Source organism: Lissotriton helveticus, chromosome 12 (assembly GCF_964261635.1).
Source record: "Lissotriton helveticus chromosome 12, aLisHel1.1, whole genome shotgun sequence".
Classification (NCBI taxonomy): Eukaryota; Metazoa; Chordata; class Amphibia; order Caudata; family Salamandridae; genus Lissotriton; species Lissotriton helveticus.
This window is the reverse complement of record NC_136073.1, coordinates 634,581,611-634,596,959: the sequence shown is the minus strand read 5'-3', so window position 1 is coordinate 634,596,959 and position 15,349 is coordinate 634,581,611.

The following is a 15,349-nucleotide window of genomic DNA, read 5'->3' as shown; positions in this document are numbered from 1 at the left end:
ACTTTATTTCGGGCGAGCGCCATAAAAGTTTTATAATGGTACAAACATTCACAAAACAATATAAAATGTATCAAGCAGTATATATAAATATTTTCAAAAATATAATCCTCAATCTTTGAGTAAAACAATTTAAACCGGTCACTAGACATTCCATTACATCCACCCTGACGACTTCTCTTTTTAAAATTAGCTAAAAACTTTGTATAATACAATAAAGAAGGAAGAAAAAAACCTGTTTTTTTTCAATCAATACAATGTACTCTCCCAATTATCTGTACATTGATCGTTACGACATCACAGCTTTAGCCCCATTTTGCCTCTTTTTTTTTGTTTAAATTTGTTGGGTTTTTACATTATGGCATTTTGACTCAGCGCAATGCTTTAAAACATAGTTACAAGGAAGTGCACAGTATTCGTGGTCATCAACATACATCATGTTATTTCACTCTGATATAACTGCTTAGTCCGTTCCTGCATACATTTTGTTGTTTCACCATGTTAGCACTGGTTAGTCCGTGGCAAAAGACTGTCAGTGGGGAGTCTGCTTGTTGTTCTTAACTCGTCAGCGATTCTGTGTCCCATGCGGATGAAGCTTGTCGCCCGTGGGCGAATACGGATTTGTCGCTGTTCTGTGGACTTCCTGATGTTGTCAAGTCCATTCTTGCCTAAATGCCTTCACAAACAACTGTTGGCGAAGCAACATGAACCTGCAAACTTCCAACTGTTGGGTTAAACTATGGGAAGATGGGAGAGGGGGGAGCTATTCAACCAAGTGTCAATAGAATCGGTCGTGTCGATGGAATCCTTCTTTTAGTAAAGTGCGGGGGGTGATAGTGCATGTGCGGAGGGAGGGTCAGGGATGCAAGCCTCATCGGTCTTTCCAGCGGGGTCCAGAGGGGTATCCCCTGCGTGTCTAGTACCTAGGATTGACTCTGGGGTGGCGGGTTCACTTGTGGTGCTTCTGCATTAGGACTAGCAGGAGGGGCCGGTGGCATACAGGTTGTGATTCTACAGGAGTCTCCGGAGGGTTTGTTTCATGTGCAAACGTTTGTAATAGTTGTGCCCATTCTAGGGAGATAGGATGTTTATGGGTTCCCTTTAGTTCTTCCTCCTTAAGTGTCTCTTCCTCTGCTTTCCGCCATTTTTTCATAGCTCCTATCCAAGCTGCTTTTGGGGGTCCGGTGGGGGACCTCCAGTGCATAGCTATTCCCCTGTTCGCTAGTAGGATGGCTAGGGACATAAAGCGGTACTGCACTTTTTCGGTCTTCCGCCTGCGGATGATCCCGAGAGCACACGCTTCCCATGTGGACATGGTCGTGATGTTGGTTGTTGTCCTGAGTGTCCGATGGACTCTATCCCAGTAATCGTGAATGGTAGGGCAGTCCCAGAACATGTGTTTGAAGTACGCTTCAGGGGTCTGACACAGGGGGGCATGCAAAGTGTGTGTCTGGGTAGAACTGACGGAGACGGTGTGGCGTGAGATAAGCCCTGTGGAGTATATTGAACTGTATGTTCCGAAACCGTGCGTTTCTGGAGACTTTTTTGGGATACTCTAAGGCCGTATTCCATTCTTTGTCATTGACCACCCTTTCTATGTCCGTTTCCCATTTTTGACGTAAGGGCTGAAGGTAGGGGAGGATCAGTTACCGCACAACCTTGTAGAGCCAAGTGACCAGATGTCGTTCCACTCCCATGTGTAAAATGGTATGTATCACTGGGTGCGTCGGGGGTTCCCCTACGTTGGGGTTCCAGTACCGGCAGCTACTGTCTATAAGTTGTCTATGCATTAAAAATTGGCCGGGCGGGAGATCATATTGTTCGATCATTTGGGCGTATGTTTTGAGCTGGCCTTCCTCAAACAGGGACTCGACCTCTGTGACTGCTAGGTCAGTCCATACCTGAAGGGCACCTGCTGTGTAGTATTTCTCTTCTTTGGGGAAGCCCACCAACGGCAGCAGGGGTGAGTACGGAGGTCTACCTTTAGACATACGGTGTATTCTCATCATACATGTGCGGGCAATGGACACCGGTAATGGTCGGGTGCGTACGGGCTTAGTGCCCGGTAACAACAATCTATGGATTGCCGGCAGTGGTATGTGGCCCTCCGTGGTGGTGGTCTCTCCTGTGTATCGCTCTGCTATCCAGTATAACAGCCACTGTAGCTGGGCCACCAGGAAGTATGCCTCAAATTATGGTTCTCCCTATCCTCCTTCCGTCGTGGGTAAGTGTAATATCGATAATGCAACCCTATGTCGACTTCCCCCTCTGATCAGTTCGGTAAGAAGACTATCCAACTCCTTAAAGAAGGAACGCAGTGGTATAACTAGGAGGTTTGTGAAGTTATATAGTAGCCGGGGGACCATTATCATTTTCGCTAGTGCCACCCGTCCTATTGGGGCTAGGGGCAATGTTTTCCAGAATCCCACCGGCGATCAAATCCCTGCCAACGCCTTACGATGGTTCCCCTCATATAAATCTTCGGGGTGTGGTATAGCCTCACTCCCAGATATCTGGGCGCCTCAGAATCCCACCCAAGCGACTGAGATCCCATCTGCACTTCAAATGGGGCCAAGTGAGGACTCAGCGGGTCTATCGTGGATTTCTCCCAGTTCACTTTGAGGCCCGAGGTGTCCGTGAAGTCTTCAAGTGTTCTCTAGATAGATGCCAGGTCCTGGGTGGTGTCACTGACATATATTAATAGGTCGTCTGCGTATAGTGACACACAGTGCATTGTGTCCGCCAGTGGGATTCCCCACTCCTCACCCTCCCATCTCAGGCACATCGCCAGGGGTTCTACCACCAGGGCGAACAGGAGAGGGGACAGCGGGCAAACCTGCCTGGTTCCTCTTTCTACTGTGAACCCTGAGGAGATGTATGTGCCTAGTCTGACTCGAGAGGTGAGACATGTGTAAAGGAGCTTAGTGGATGCCATCAGGACCGGTCCAATATTGAGTTTTCTGAGGACCTCGAATAAATAGGGCCACAATAGTGTATCAAATGCCTTTTTGAGATCTAATATTAGGCACGCCGCATGGGGGAACTGCCACCCCGACCTGTCTTGTATGTAGAATAGTCTACATATGTTTTGCGGTGTGTTGCGTCGCAGGACGAAGCTGCATTGGTCCGGATGGACCAATGGTACCAGGATTTGGGTGAATCTTTCTGCAAATATATTGCCTAGTATCTTACAGTCCGCAGTGAGTAGGGTGAATGGTCTATATGAAGAGGGGAGCGCTGGGTCTCTATGCGGTTTTAGAAACGTTACTATGATCGATTCCCTAAGGGATCCCGGTAGTTCACTTCTATCTAGTGCGTTGTTATACATGGTGACCATGTGTGGGATCAAGTGGGCTGAGAATGTGCTATAATATTCGAGCGGAAAGCCATCCATTCCCTGGGCTTTGTTTTGCGCTAGTACCCTGATTGCTTGAGTTACATCCGCGGTTTTGATACTCTTCTCCAACTCTTTCTTTTACGCTTGTGGGACCTGGGGCAGCGATAATGATTGCAAAAACCTTGGGGTTACTTGAGGGTCACTCAGTCTCGTGGCCCGATAGATGTTAGAATAGTACGTATGGAAGACGTGTAGAATATCGGGTTGCGAGTGCTGGAGTGTAACTGTTTGATCCCGTATCTCTGTGATTGGTTTCACCTCTGGGTTTTGTCTGGAGAGCCAGGCCAAGAGTGTTCCTCCTCTGTTGTCCTCCCGATGTACCCTGGCACCATACACCCTAAAATGATATTTGCGGAGGTCTCTTAGCGTTTCCGCGTGAGTCGTTTTGGCCCTGGCTACTTGTTCTGCAGTGGCCTCGCTTCTGTCCTCTTTTTTCAAAAGGTCTGCTAAGGTGTGCTCCACCCCTTGTAGTGCCTTTTCTAGTATTCTGCGTACCCCTACTATTTGCTGTATGAAGTGTCCTCTCGCTAAAACCTTGCTTGCATCCCATTCGATCAACCGCAATGTTGCTGATCCCGCGTTTAATGTGAAGTGTTCCTGGATGTGTTCCCCATGTTCCCGTTTGAACACTTGGTCTGTGAGGCACTCTTGTGGTAATTTCCAGGGTATGGGGGGTGAAGTGGTCTCCATCTGAGGGTTATCGTGTGTGCATCATGATCCGATAGGACCCTTCCTAGATAATCCGAGTGTTGTACTTTGGCAAGTAGGACTGTGGAGCATAAAAATCTATTGAGGCGCACTCGCAGATTATGGGGGATATAGTGAAAAGAGTATAGCTTGGTGGTGAGGTATTGGTGCTATCCACGTATCGGTCAACGCCCAGTGTTTCACCCATGTGTTAAAGAGTTCTGTTTGCCTGTGCGCTGGTGAATGCGCTGGTGGGGGTTGTGATCTGTCCAGGTTAGTGTCTAAGACGCAGTTGTAATCGCCACCAAGTATTCACGAGGTGAGTGTGTGTTGAGATAAAGTTCCCGTGAGGCGACCCCAAAATGTGGCCTGCTCTACGTTAAGGGCATATATACTCCCTATTAGCATGGGTTGACCATCTAATAAACCCTCTATCATCGCGTACCACCCTTCCTTATCTAGCACTCGTGCCTGCTCTTTAAAGGGAGTTCCCGGCCTAATACAGACCAGAGTCCCCCTGGTAAATGCTGAGTACGTTGTGGCACAGATGGTACCCCTCCATTTTCTACATAGGCGCTCTACCTCTGTCGCTGTCAGATGTGTCTCCTGTAGGAGGGCGATGTGTGCCTGCTGTCTCTTTATGTAGGCGTATACTGTGTATCGTTTGCTCGCCGTATGCATACCCCGTACGCTTAATGTGATAAATTTGATGCCAGTGTTAGGGAGTCTCGTGGACATGTCTGCAGTTACTTACATAACAGTCACTTCTGCATTGTTCTGTCCTGCCCTTGGGGTCCCACCCGGCAGCACATCCACCCTCCACACATGTTGTATCGACCAGGTCATTTGCTCCCACAGGGGTTCTAGGGAAATGGTGTAAAGGGGGAACCTAAATTTAAAATGCGGGAAACATTCCCAACTTAAGGGACTGATTGCTCGACACAACAAGTCCAAACCATACATCTCGCACTGTCACTAGTTTGTTACGTGAGGGGGCGGCCAGACTCCGTCACTGGGGGTCAGTGCCGTAGCTGTCCACTCTGGGGTGTAGAAGTGAATCTGCCTGTTGATGTCCGTTTCTCTTTTCTGCCATGCGTAATTTTCGGCAACTGGTGACGTCAAGGGGTGCTCTGGTTACTGCTGTGGTGTGACCACTCGTGTCCGGCATGTGTTAGTGGACCTGATGGTGTGGGCTGGAAGGGGGGCCCTCTCCCTCTCCTCCGCTCTTCCTGAAGCTTCCGGTTTCATCGCAATCATCATATCAGTGTGTCGGCTGTTTGCGGGGTTACCAGTGGCGGCGTGACCGAGCTGTCACGCTTGCCTAGCTGCTCGTAGTACTGTGTTTCTACCCTGGTAGTGAAGTTGTTTGAGCATGAAACGGTCTGGGTGAAGAACCTGGTGGTGGTTTCCAGGCCGGAATCCTGTGTGATCTCTCTACCGAGAAGAACGGCGATAGGTCCTGCGCTTGGGTGAACGTTTTGATCCATGTTTCAATGTATCGTATGGGGTCTGCCCGGCAGTTTGAGAACTCGGATGTTGCTCTGGCGGGAGCGCCCTTCCAGGTCATCCGTCTTGCGTTCCAGAGCGTTCACTTTGGTCTGTAGATCTTTGATGGCCTCCTGATGTGATTTGATTTGTGGTTCCACTGTCTGTAAAGTCCTTTCTCCCTGCTGGACACCTATCAGCCAGTTTTCTGTGGTCATCCCGTAGCAGGCTGAGGTCCGAGGCGAGTTCGCTGAATTTGCACTCCATGGTCACTCGGGATTGTTCTATTGCTGCCAGAACTTTGTCGAGCTTGGCGGACATAGTGTCCGATTGTAGGGGCTCCCCGTTCCGCTTCATCTCTGAGGGGCCCGGGGAGGACTGTTTTGCCACCGCTGGGCCTGGCGTTGTACATGTGATCCGTTGCCTCCCCATGTTCACGTCTATCGCATGTTGTTCTCTTTGCTGCGCTCTTTGGGTAGCGATCTTGTGATTGCCTTGTAGATGGTAGCGTGGTCCGCTTCTTCTGTCTCTCACAGTGAATCCTTCTCTTTTGTGTATCATGAGGACACCTCAGCGGATGTTCGATTATTGGCGATGACCACTGTCGCCGGTATCAGGAGATGTGCCGTACTGGCTCGCTCAGCCATCTCCCTGCAGAGTTACTGCGCTCGGGGGTGGAGGGGGGTTATTGTACCAATGGTGTTGGCAACACTTTTATCGCAGTCACGCTCGCCGTCTTCTGACTCAACAAATGCTCAGAGCGCTCTGTGGGGCCCCTGCCACAATGGGCGCGTGGCTCCTCAACCCTTTTCTGTGTCCTGTAACTCATGTCTGGGGGTGGCCAGCAGAGCTGATGGCCCCCCGCAAGTGTCTCTCCGTCGCGGCTCCCGCTCCCCTCCTCGGATGTCGCTGTTATGCTGCTCCCCAAAGTCCCAACAGTGTATTGGGGGACTTGGGCCCAACGCTCCTCTGTATCTTCTCAACGATGCCCCCTGGGTCCGGCTCCCTCTACGCGCAGCCCGTGTCTGCGGTAGTCGAGGGCCGGGGGACCGGAGCACCTGTTTCTTCCTGTCCCGGTGGTGACACACAGGGGGAGCCCTTCTCCTCAGTGCCTTCGGGGTGCGCGTCCCCCACACCTCAGGGGCTATCTATGTGTTCCTTCCTCCGCAGTCGCCATCAGTCTGCGAGTCCCACCATTTTGTTCGGGCTTGGGACCGCTACTCCATGCTCGGGACACTGTGGAGATTCTGGTCAGTCCGTGACCGGAGGGAGCTTTAGCGTTTCTTATAAGCAGGGGGGGATCTCCCTCTTGCTCGGACAACGCTATGGCACTTTCCCGCTGAGCACCCCTCCCGTCTCATCACCCCCCGTGCTGCGGGTCCCGGCGCCGGTCACAGGAGGGGGAAGATGAGGTACTGGGTTTTTCAGAACCAATACCGAACCGGTAACCCAGTGGTGTCAGGGAACACACCCAAAGACCTCGAGTCCTTTCCTGATTCAGACCACAGAAACTCAGAGTCTTCTAGGTGAAGTCAAGGATCGATTTTATTGGCTGCAACCAAGGTAACAGGCGTCCTAGAAGTACAACAGCACGGGATGTATATTCTCAGGAGACTGCTCAAACTTACAAAGCCAGGCTTCTCTTTTTATACAAAATATTAAGCTTCAGGCAAACATTCTTGGGTTTACAGTATACTATTCACATTTTTTCGTTACAAAGGAAAAGCAGAGTCATGATGACATGTCCATATTTCAGTTCGTCCAGCCCACAACAAATTACCCAGCAGGGCCCAACATTTCCATCAGATACCGGTGGACCCCCAATAAAAACGGGCACCTCCCCATCATAAAGCAAGTGAGGAAGAAAAGAGCAGGGACAGTGTGAGCAAGATTCGGCAGGGTGTGTGCGCGATGAAAAGGGGTTTATGGCCTGTGAGCCTTGATGCTACCTCATTCGGCCACTGGGAGAGGAACTGACCAAACAGGCTCAGCCTGGGGTAATGGTTCCAACTTGCACAGGTCACAGAAAAGTCAATTAAGGTGTACGTGTCCTTTGGAGTCGAATTTAGCTGTATCATAAGCCTATGTAAAGGGCAACTCACAAAATGGCTGCCGTATATAAAATGGAAGCCAAGGGTTCAAGACGAAAATGACGATTTCGAGGTGAAATCGTCACTGGAATATGACGAAAATGCTTGTACATAGTGTACTAGCCATTTTCGGTCTTTTGATATAAGATTCGTCATGCTATGACAAAGTTTTATTCACGAGTTCAGAATTTTCCGAACCACAAACCCTCCTTTTGCCCTTACATAGGCAATTTAACCTAATCTCATGCTAATCTGAGTCCACGTCTATATTCCTAAAGTCATTGAGATGTTGCTGTAACATCATTCTAGTACTTAGTTTGTCTCTTGATACAGGCTTCCTTACACATGATGTAACACAGAGGCCACATATTGCAGGAGCACACTGCACGCACAGACAGAACAGGAAAAGAATGGCTAAGACCATCCCAATGACCATCAGAATTTTCCATCCCCAGGCGAATATCAGTTCCCAGAACCATCCCATTAACGACCAATCTCCTTTATCCACATGAATAGATTCGGAAATCTTATGCAGTTTGGAGATGGCCTGGTACACTATTGGAGCGTTATCTGGAATGAAAACGCAGCAACTCGATTGGATCAATCTACATACCCCACCTCGGTCTGCAAGTATGACATCTAAAGCGACCCTGTTCTGAAGGGTCATAAGACGATCCGACTGGAGCTCAGCAGTCAAGTTACTAAGGGTACCAGCAGTTTCAATCACGGTGGACTCAACCACCCTTGTCAATTGCCTTATGTTCCTTTTTTTTTTTTTTTTTTTTTAATTTAGAAAGTGGTACATGGAAGGACATAGAGACATTCGTCAAATAGTTACAAAAAACATTCAGTTCTAACATTTCAATTGATATATTTACACAGATTTACATTATATACTTTCGCGAGAGGGATAATAAATAGCAAGTAAAAGACAGCTCAATACTATGCAGATCAAATTCCAATCATCAAATTCTTGTAGCCCTCCAATTTGTTATGGGTGCCCAGAACCGCTCCCCCTTCTCATGTTTTTTAATACCTTTAAGTTTGTACAAATTAGACTCGATGTTATGAATACCCAACAATCTGGACAGCCACATCTGGAAGGACGGGGCTATCTCATCCTTCCAGTCTGCAGAAATTAAAATTCGGAGTACTGCGACAGATATAAATATTAGGGCCCTCTCATCATCTCCCAGGCCCAACTTAGAGTCATTACCAAGAATCATTAAAGTAGGGGATAGATCAATAGTATGACCTAGCAGCCCCTGCCAAAATTTCATAATCTCACTTTTAACATCATCCAGCCGATTACAAAAAAAAGAACATATGTGTTAAGTCAGCGGGGCTTTCATTACATCTAGGACAGTTGTCATTTTCCCTTATTCTCCAAGCATATAATTTAGCCGGTGTGTGATACAAATTAAAAATAATTTTATAATGTTGTGCTCGAAGATTAGATGCCCGAAATATCTTTCTATTTAGTAGAAGGGAAAGATCCACATCTACATCTGGGTCATCGAGTTTTAAAGCCCAATTTGACTCTACCTTTTCTAAGTCATCTTGAATTTGTTCAATTAGTGAGTCATAAATAATCTTAATCTTTTTACATCCTCTGCATATTATCTCCAACACAGGAAAGTCGGCATTCGGTGAGATCTTAGGCCTTGCCGCAGCGACCATACGCGCAACTTGACCATACAGTAGCCAGTGGCTGCTAGGGATGCCAAATTTTTCCTGCAATGCTTCAAATCCAAAGATTTTATCCCCATCCAATATGTCTCCCAGATATCTAACCCCCAATCTCTTCCATTCCTGTAAATTTCTATCATTTTTCAATTGAGGGATGAAAGACGAGTTAGACAATTGTACATATATATTAAATTTAGGGACTTTACAAAATTTCATAATTGCTTTCCACGCCTGCCAAGCACTATATAATGTCTTTAGCCGAGTCTTTTTATAATAACCACGTTCCAACTCACGATGCAGTAGCCCAGCTGCCTTATCCTTCAGAAGCATTTCAAAAATCGGAGGTGGTTCGTGTTCTACAACCTGTTCTGGATCAATAGCACCAGGTTCTGGCTGGACTAATATTGTCATTTGAAGCAGGAGACATGCCCAGTGATAAAATCTTAAATTAGGAAGGGCCAACCCGCCCCTCTCTCTAGGTAGAGACAATAGATTGGTAGAGCGCCTCACCCTTCCATATTGCCATACAAATCTAATAAAGGTGGCTTCCAGATGTTTCATAATTTTATCCTCTACTAGTAATGGAATAGCACGGAACAGGTAGAGGACTCTAGGAAACAGACATCTTCAAAGCGTTCACCCTTCCTATCAGAGACAGATGGAGCACGTCTATTCTCTTTAATTCGGATTCTAGATTTTTAATTAATGGTAAATAGTTTTCAGCAACAATTTTTTCCACACTGGCATTAATTTTAACACCCAGATAAGTTGCAGAATCAACATATCTATGATCAGTTTTGCTTATATTCTTAGAGCAAATAATCTGTGTCTTTGCTTCATTTAGCAAATACCCCGACTCACTGCCGAACACTTTAGCCATTTCCCCCAAGATTGGGAGAGATTGTTGCGGATCAGTTGTTAGCACAGCTAGATCATCGGCATATGCCAAAATTTTATTAGGAAAGCCATTACAGTACACTGGAGGTATTCCGGGACAGGCGAGGATGTTCTGAATAAGAGGATCGATATATAAAGCGAACAGGATGGGGGAACAGGGGCACCCCTGACGGGTCCCTCTCTTGATGTTAATCACCCCGGATCTTTGGCCCATAGCCGTCACCCTTGCTGTAGGTTTTGAGTACATTGCCTTAAGGGCTCCGATAATGTTAGGCCCGAATCCTCTCACCTCCAAAACACCCCAAAGAAAGCTCCAGTCGACCCGGTCAAACGCCTTCTCTGCATCGAGCAGGATCATGGCCATCTCCTCCCCCGTGGCAGCCTGGGCGTCAAATAGTGTAATTGCCCTGCCTATATGATCAGTTGTATCCCGGCCGGGGACAAACCCATGTTGCCACGGGGAAACGAGACCGCCTATGACCCTGCTCAGCCTTTTTGCCAGTATCTTTGAGTATAGTTTGGTGTCTGAATTAATCAAAGATATAGGGCGGTATGATCCTGCCTTTTCCGCTGGCTTACCCTTTTTATGGAAAATTACAATATTTGTCTCTTTCCAGGACTCAGGTATCAAGCCAGAATATATAACCCCATTAAATAAATCTAATAAAAGTGGTGCAATTTCTACTTCAATGGCTTTATATACTTCAAGGGGAATCCCATCAGGTCCTGAGGCTTTTCCTGAGGCTAATTCATGAAGAGCAGTACTAATTTCCCCTGAAGTAATATCCTCATCAAGTTTTTTTTTAATTGACTCCTCAAGTTGTGGGCCAGAATCTTGAATTCCCTCGCCAGGTTTCTTACTAGGCATTTCGTACTCATAAAGCCGCTGATAGTAGTTCTCAAATACTTTAAGGATGTCTTTGGTTTCTGTATACTCTGCACCATCCTCTTCAATACGATCAATATTATTCCTTACCTTTTCCTGTCTTAACTGAAGAGCAAGCACTCTCCCTGCTTGTTCACCCGTTTCATATCTTTTAGTCCTATTAGTTTGATATTCGCCGGTAGCCTTCACATTTATTTCATTCTGGAGAGCAGCTTTAACTACTAAAAGTGCATTCTGGCTTTCAGAACTATCTGAACCGGCTATTATGTCCTTAATATGTTGCTCTTCAGCTTTCAGTAATTTCAACATTAAAACCTCAACCTTTTCCCTATCTTCCCTTTTCAACCTAGCGGAACAGCTGATAGTTTCACCCCTCAGGGCCGCCTTGAACGTTTCCCAGACCATATTCCTAGAAGAACTGTACCTGTTTGCATCAAAAAACTGTGTTACCCATTTTTTCAAATGGTCCACAAATCTCTCATCAGCAAGCAATTTTTTTTTTAAAGGACCAGGGGTTTCTTTTTCTTTCTATATGTCCTAAGTCATATGATAGAATTAAAGGATTATGGTCTGATACCAGTCTAGGAAGTTTGCTAATATCCACTTTTGGTAGTTCAGATGAGGTAATAAGAAAATAATCCAATTTTGTATACCTCTGAGCAGGGTGAGAAAAATACGTAAACCCATGATCCTGAGGAGATTTAGCCCACCATACATCCTGTAGCCCATGAGAGCCCATCAGGGATTGTATAGATTGAAAAACTTTAGGCTTACGGCCTGCATATGGTGTATGGCAATTCCAGTTGGCAGAAATATTGAAATCGCCAGTTACTATCAACGGGGTGTGCCACCCTACTAGTTCAGTTTCCAGGAAATCGAAAATATCAGGCTCATCAAAGTTTGAACCATATATTGAACATATCGTAAGGCCTAGTTCTAATTCAACTACTGCCCATCTTCCGTTACTATCTGCTTTAATTTTCTTTATCCCACCCAGAGATTTCCGAATTAAGATAGCGACGCCCCTGATTGTCGATGTCTGCGCCGAACAGACCGCTAGTTCAAAACCATTCTGAAGGAGTTGCTTACGTTTAGCCCAAGGTAGATGGGTCTCCTGAATGCAGAGTATATCTATTTTTTCATGTTTAACCATATATGCCAATCTCTGTCTTTTTTTCCAATCATTCAACCCTCCCGCATTTATAGTGCATATTCTAATGTTTATCATTGTATTTTATTGTAAATTCAACTCTCAAGTCCTCCCACAAAATATTAATCAACGGTTCATTATCTTGCTCTTCGCTATACCACCTCTCTTTTTTCCCCTTTTCCACCCCACCGCTCCCCCCACCCAGCCCCTACCCCGCCCCCTCCCATTCTCCCCCCTCCTACCGCCACCACCCCACCCCTCCAACCCCCCCTTCTCTCCCCTAGCTGCGGGGCGCGCAGACAATGTCTGTGCATTGATGGAGCGCAATGAGGGCAGTGAGGACAAAAATACATTAATTCATTAGCCTACAACCACAGTGGAGCCCACACCCAAAATTTCCTCACGATAATAATAACATTAACTCAAAAAGAAACAGATTTATCCGTATACGTTTTTCACTCAATCCTAAATGCATTTCCCACGGGCCTATACATCAGCCACTTGCTTCAATGAAACCTTATTATTCAGCTTAATTACCAACTTTTCACAAAGATAGAGAATCAAGGTATCCTTTCACCTTGATCGCAGAAGAGAAAAATAGAGTTTTTCCATTGTTAATGATCTTTAAGGTCGCCGGATTTACCAGGAAGGCCTGCAAGTTCTTGTCCTGACAAGGTTTGATCATTTCCCTCAACCGCCAGCGCCTTTCCACTGTAGTGTGGCAAAAATCTGGTCTAACAAAGAATGAAACCCCTTCCACGTTCCGCTTCGTTTTTGGCTTTGCTAGATCTGCAATGGCTTGTCTCAAAATAAAATTCCCCAAAAATATTAAAACTGCCCTTGGATAATCCCCCTCTTTAGCATTCTTTTTCAATTTGAAAGGGGTACGATGTATTCTTTGAATTTCGGAGACCCAATCCCACTCACTCAACTCGGGAAATGCCTGGGTAAATAGCTTAATTATATATCTTTTAATGTCCGGTCCTTCAATTCCCTCCGGAATCCCCAATACTCGCAAGTTGTTTCTGCGTAGTCTATTTTCCATTTCCTCAAGCTTCCAATGGACGTCTATCATTTGAGCGTCTATAGTGTTGACTTTAGAGATTGCCTCCGCAGCCTCAGTTTCAGTGGAGACAATCCTGTCCTCTAAATTTGCTACTCTGTCATTAGTAGTAGTACAGACTTTTGAGAGTTTCCTGACTAATCCCTGCATTTTTTTCATGGAGGAATGAACTTTCTGATTATCCTTACGGGTTTCTTCCCTGTGAGCGATGATCTCTTGATGTATCCTCTCTAAAAGTGACATCTGAGCCAGCTCCAAGTCAGGGCTGTCCTGCATAGTCTTATTTGTAGAGTGTTCCCAGCTTAACTCGTGTTGGGCCGTAGAAGGGGGCCCCTTACTCATAGCCCCTGAAGCTTTTAAAGCTGTAACTGGCTGATCTAGTTCACGGTCACTATCAGAGTCTAAGTCAGATGAGCCTGCTTCTTCGTCTTCGGACCATTCCTGGCCATCTGATGCTGAGAAGAAAGCTTCCCTAGGGGCATTCTCTTTTCCTTCGCTACCCAGGGCTTTGCTGTTGTTCACATCTGCACTCTGCATTGCATCTTGTATAAGATTTGCTTGAATTGTTGCAGCGGAAGTAGTGCTTAACAATATATTAGAGACTAGGGGAGCGGGGTCCTGCAAAAGTTCCAGGTCATCTTGCTGTGTCCGACCCTCCTTTAACTTATTTGAAAAAACTCCATTATCATCACTTTTGGCAGCATTGGGAGGCAAATTGGGGGTATTAAGCTCTTTGGTCGTTAAACAGTTTTTAAGAGGCCCACCATCAGCTCCACTCACAGCGTCTGTCATATCAACTGTGGACCCGGGAACCTTCATGGACTCTTCAGCCCTTTCTGCCTCTTCTACCCCCTTCTCCTTGCCAGCTTTGGCCAATAGCTCTGCTATTGAAGCGGTAGCCAACCTGGTTCTTGCTCCAGCTTGCTGCTGTTGTTGCTGCTTCTTCTTGCGTTCGTCAGGCGGAGGTGTATGCGCCGTTTCGAGTACCACAGATTCCTCCTCCTTAGATATGTGGTGCTTCTTCTTACTCGGCGGTTTGCCAACAGGATTAATTTTGAGAGCCATAATTCCGCAGCTGTCAAGTTTTCTTTCCGATACACTGCACCCAAAACTCTCAGACGGAATCGGCTTGGTCGTTTCCCTGACTCCGCTCCTGCTCCTGCACATCGGCCTCTGTGTAGCAGCCGCTACGGCGTTCCTCAGCTGCTGCAGCTTCCGACGTTCGCTCCGCCTCCAGCTCCCAGCCGCGCTGAATCGTCCTCCCTTCTGCACCAGTACGGTAAGAATGGACGCCAAAGCTTGACAGATCCGTTTGGTCGTTCCGCAGCAAGATAGGGAGAACTGCATCATTTATTTCGCCAGGATTTGGAAGCGCATCGACATTAGCGAGTGTAAAGGGTCCCAGGCAATATTAAATCATTAGGGCTCCGGTAAGCTATGTCCTCACTGCACTCCTGCCACGGCCGCTAGTGAGCAGCCGCCATCTTTCCCCCTCCAGATCCAATTGCCTTATGTTCCTGCTGTTAACCATGGGTCCCCAGAACGGCAGAAAACCCTTTGCGAAGTCCCCAAATTCTTGACCTGCAGTGTCTTCTTTACTCAAGACACCTCTAACTATCCTTGTCTTGTGGTAATCTGCCGCTGCTGTGTAGGTGGGGGGCAACAGGAACGAAACAAAACATGAGCCCGAAAAGTCAGAGGGCAACCATGTATAGGCTCTATCATGGCAGATGAAATAGGTACCCTTAGCTGCTAAAAACGCAGGGGAAGTCTGAGACCCAAAAACATATGTTTCAGTACAGACACTCTTCCCTAACTGAGCTCTGGGATTCTTGCCAGTACCTTGCAGACACAGGTGACCCTGATGGGGTACAATCCAAATCGGGGAAGATCTCTTAGCTTGCTGTTTCTCACTCAGAGTAGCTCCATATCCGGTCACGTTCCATCCTATATAGGCAAGTGTCTCATCTTCGGGGGTAGTTTCATAAGAAATATCATCCTTAATCAT